Raw genomic sequence first — 5,184 nt, 5'->3', positions numbered from 1 at the left:
GGTAGACATAACCACAAGGCCACTGAACTTTCATATAACACTTTTCTAACTAGGCTACATTTAATATTACTACTCTACATACAACTTTGATGTAACTAGGCTATAACCTAGCAACAATGTATCCTGTATCTATGTACGGCTACCAATGTCCATGTGCCACATTTAAACACACACACACACACACACACACACACACACACATTTTCTGTGCACTGGGTAATAAGTAGCCTACTTCTTTTTTGTGTGTGTGCAAAAGTTCAACTCCTGTTCCACTAAAGTATTGATGGTAGAATTGCAGATCTGTTGGTAAAGCTGGTGAATGAGGTTCAGGGAAACACAGGGACAGAAAAAAAGAAAGACAAACTGAGCAGAAATCCTCAGCATTTAGACTTTTGAATTTTCAGCCTCAAAAAAGGAGAGAAAATGAGAAACAGACCGGGGTGGAGGGAGGGGAGGGGAGTGGAGTGGGTGGGGGGGCGCTAAGGAATGGTTTCAGATGTCGTGGTAGACACACAGGAGAGGAGAGGAGGGAGCTGGGTTCAGTTAAGGGTTTGTCAGTTTGACTCTGGTGTTGTCCAATGTTTTTCACACAAAGAACGAATCTGTGTCAAGCCACCGTTACCCCTCGTGGTTGTTTTTTTATGCTGGTTTTACTGGTCGCCACAACCGGTCTTCTGGAGGAGAACACGGGGAATAAAAGTTCAGTGTAAACGGAGGTGGATCGTGACTGACGGAGGACGAGGAGTGAAAACTTTTGGAAAAGTAGGGGAACGCTGAGTTTGCATATTTGGATTAGCCTTTTCCCCTTTTTCGAGAAGGGGGGAGAGGAAAAATAAACGGACGGCGATAAAAGAAGAGGAATAATGTTACCATCAGAGGGAAAACACATTTTTACTTTTCCAGAGACCTACAGATGATGATGAGCAGCGGCCGGTTTCTTTTCCATTCTAAAAACAAAGGAATATCTATCAAATATTAGACTAATGACTCAATATTGATCACAACTTTGTCCTAACCCATTTGCATGCATCGTTAACTTAACTTGGTTTCTGAGGTAAAACAATTGATGGCGCGTGCCACAATTGGTCTAAACAGTTTGATGGTATTTGCCTTCTATTAGATTTTAATTTCACACTGCAAAAATAGATAAGGGAAGATGGGAGGAACGGAGGGGGGATGACAGCGTTCGTCGTGGGCTGTATTGGAACCCACAACCTAGACAGGCACAAGGTCTATCACATGCCGTGTGGATTTGCTCCGGAACGCAGGAACTATCAGCAATCTAAAAGCCGCCGTCCGACCCTCTGCTCCTGGACTCCCTGGGTACCGTGTCCAGGCGGTCGGCATGCAGCAGCTGAACCGACCCAGAAGCGCCCTGGTCGGCTACAGCTCTGCGGCGGAGCCCTCCTCAGCCCACTCCTTCTCCAGTCAGTACAGAACCATGAGGTTCTCCTACCATCTGACCTCCTCCAACCTCAGCACTAGTAGGCCTACACCCGTCGCCCTGAGGAAGAAAGGTGTGTGTGTGTGTGTGTGTGTGTGTGTGTGTGTGTGTGTGTGTGTGTGTGTGAGAGTGAGAGTGAGTGTGTGTGATGATAATGTGTTGATTGTGTTAACGTATTTCACTAGGAATTTACTGTCTACAGCTCGCTCTCTCTCTCACACACACACACACACACACACACACACACACACACACACACACACACACACACACACACACACACACACACACGTGCGGCTCTGTCATGAGAATCATTTGATGTGATCTCCTAATTGGCCTTTATTTGAGTTGTCTGTCTGGCATGTGTGCACGCGCACATAGACTGTTCAACTCTATCAGTTGGTTTGATTCATAATCTTTTGGTTTTAACAATAACCTTTGCTACTTCCATTATCACCGTGTGTGTGTGTGTGTGTGTGTGTGTGTGTGTGTGTGTGTGTGTGTGTGTGTGTGTGTGTGGAAACATTTATTTGAACCTAAACTACTAACTAGCTCTAACAATACATGACATTTGTGTTTTTTCTGGAATAATTCCTATTTCTCTTAAGTTTCATGTTGACTTTTATACAATATGAAATATTTTGGGAGTTTACAGTGAATGTAGCCTAATTTCATTAGTTTTTCCAGTTCAATTGATAATTGATTTAAAGGTACCATACCATATCAATAGGCCTAACATTGTAATTGTAGGGTTCCATAATAGTGGACCATTGTTTGCAAGGTAACCAGCTGACCAGTTTGTCAACAGCTCTCACGTGATTTGACTATTTCTGTCCTTGAAGACACTACTTGACAGTAAACCTAATTGTGGATTGATTCAGTTAAACATTTAGCTCCAACTCACACACAATGACTTCTTTTACATCACACTTTGGGTGACAGTTTATGTGTTCTAGGAATAAAATAACATTATTATATGTTAGGAAGATAAGAATGTACTCTTTATGACAAAACCTCTTTCATATTTTCAGTCTGGTGTTTGATTTATGTGTCTCTCTGATCAGAGAGTAGAAAACAGCAGAAAGTAGAACATGAAGCACGTTTCTTTCCTAGTACTTTCTCCAGGCCTGTGTGTGTGTGTGTATGTGTGTGTGCGTGCATGCGTGCGTGCAAGCGTGTGTGTTATGCCATAAAGAACCACAGACAACGTGGCAGAGAGAGATGGAGAAGAGGAAAACAGAGACAGACAGAAACTAAAAGAAAAAAAGAGAGGCAGAAGGAGAGAATCCAGATTGTATACTGTATATAATATAAGTAGGATCAGTATAAAACACACACACACACACACACACACACACACACACACACACACACACACACACACAATTGAAGCGGGCCCCCATGGTTTCATGACCCAGAATTCCTTGTCTAGTGTACACATGCTGTTGAAGGAGCTGATAATACTGATGACTAAATATAGTCTCATTCACAGCTGCCATACACTGGACAGTGTGTGTGTGTGTGTGTGTGTGTGTGTGTGTGTGTGTGTGTGTGTGTGTGTGTGTGTGGGGGGGGGGGGGGGGGGGGGGGGCAGGGCAGAGAATAGTTATAGTGATATGTGATATGGGTCAAAATATTTATATGCCCACACATGTCTCTCTACTGGAGCTGCCCTGAAACGCCTGTTAGCGTTCTTAGTATGGGTAGCATTCCTCATCCCTCATTAGTATTAAATAAAACAGCAACAGCAAGCAACCCTACTGGAAATATGTACCACCAGATAACTGGAGAGGAATAGAAATATGTGATGAAAATGTAGCTCAATATCATGACTCACAGTATTACTCAGAAGGTTCAACATTCAACATTGTATTCGTTACATCTCATACAGTGATATGCAAGAGTAAAAATAAATTAATAAAGTAGTGATATAAAAATAACATTTGTACAGTAATCATAAAAGTGTCAGGTGTCTGAGTAGGATGTGTGTAAATAATATAGTTGGTGATGGTTATGTGTGTATGTGTATTGTAGCTTCTGCCTTCATAAATTATCCATGCGTGTGTGAAGATGTTTGCATGTTTGATTGTGTGTACACGCAAGCAGCAGTGTGTGTGTGTGTTTGTGTGTGTGTGTGTGTGTGTGTGTGTGTGTGTGTGTGTGTGTGTGTGTGTGTGTGTGTGTGTGTGTGTGTGTGTGTGTGCGCGCGCACACACACACACACACACACACACACACACACACACACACACACACACACACAAAATCTCATTAGTCCTACATGGCATTAGTCCTACTTTGGTTAGGGTTAGGTTTAGCATAGTTTTACTGAGGTTAGGGTTTGGGTTTGGGTTAGGTTTAGGCATAGTTTTACTGAGGTTAGAGTTTGGGTTAGGTTTAGGCATAGTTTTACTGAGGTTAGAGTTTGGGTTAGGTTTAGGCATAGTTTTACTGAGGTTAGGGTTATGTTTAGTTTAGGCATAGTATCATTCACCAGGTTAACATTCACCAGATTCTGACTAATGGGATGTAGGACCAATGGGATGTCGGACCAATGCCATGGCAGGTGTGGTAGGCAGTAGGCACAGGCAACAGGCCTTTAGTGTCTATTGTTGTTCATAAACCTAGTTGCCTGGGGGATGTAGCTGTGTTTAGAGCCTTCTGGTCCAGGACTTGAGCCTATATGCTTGCCAGATGGTAACAATACTATGATAATCCTGTCGGCTTTTCTGACACACCGGCCGGTGTACAGTGCCTTGGGTGGAGGGAACCTCACATCCACTGATGCTCTGGGCTGTCCGCAAGGGCCTTTGCAGCACACTGACACAGTGACACACAGTGATTCAACACATTTATAGATATATTCATACTGTTATTTTATAGTCAGCTGTGCTGGTAGGACAACTCAAATGAGTGCAGTAGGCTATAATATACCACAGAAAACCTGTGTTATAAATATGTAATAAGTACATTTATCTTATTGTAACCTATAAGTTCTTGGTAGTATCTGACTTGAGCAGGTTGTCCCGAAAAATATTTTCATGACTCCAGAATCAGTATGTCTCCTCTCCTCTCCTCTCCTCTCCTCTCCTCTAACGATTTAATCCGAAGAGATGTGCTTTAATTTGTTGTCAAGGTAACCGAAAATTGTGAGGCTAGCACATGTGAGAGAGAGAGAGAGAGAGAGAGAGAGAGAGAGAGAGAGAGAGAGAGAGAGAGAGAGAGAGAGAGAGAGAGTACCGTGATGAATTACATGCAACACCACCCCCTCCCCCGTCTCTCTGTGTCAGTAGGACAAACCAGCATGGATGTATTTGGACAGACGACACCATTTTTCTTCTCAAATCGTTAATAACGATTTAGTGTGTGTGTGTGTGTGTGTGTGTGTGTGTGTGTGTGTGTGTGTGTGTGTGTGGACCTCCTCTGCCCCCTCCCCCCGCCCCCCACTGGTTGACCTACTGTAGGGTAGGCTAGTAGAGCTGCTGCTGCTGCTGAGTGTGCCGCTCGCCGGTCGACAGCAGCGGGCAGCCTCCTCCACTCCACCGACTCCAGCAGAAAGCTCAGACTGCACACACCGCATTAGATAGATCGTATATATTTATATGCACGCATCCTTCATATACGGGAGAAGGACCGTGCCGTGCCGGGCGGCTTTGCTTTCTGCGCTCCTCTCGGTTCATTTGTAGTTTTTCGTGGTGTGGCCGACCGGGAGCTCGCGTCTCCCCAGCAGGAGGATTTTA

This window comes from Nannobrachium achirus, assembly GCF_963921795.1.
Source record: "Nannobrachium achirus genome assembly, chromosome: 9".
In the NCBI taxonomy this organism is placed as follows: domain Eukaryota; kingdom Metazoa; phylum Chordata; class Actinopteri; order Myctophiformes; family Myctophidae; genus Nannobrachium; species Nannobrachium achirus.
Note: the sequence above shows the minus strand (reverse complement) of the source record.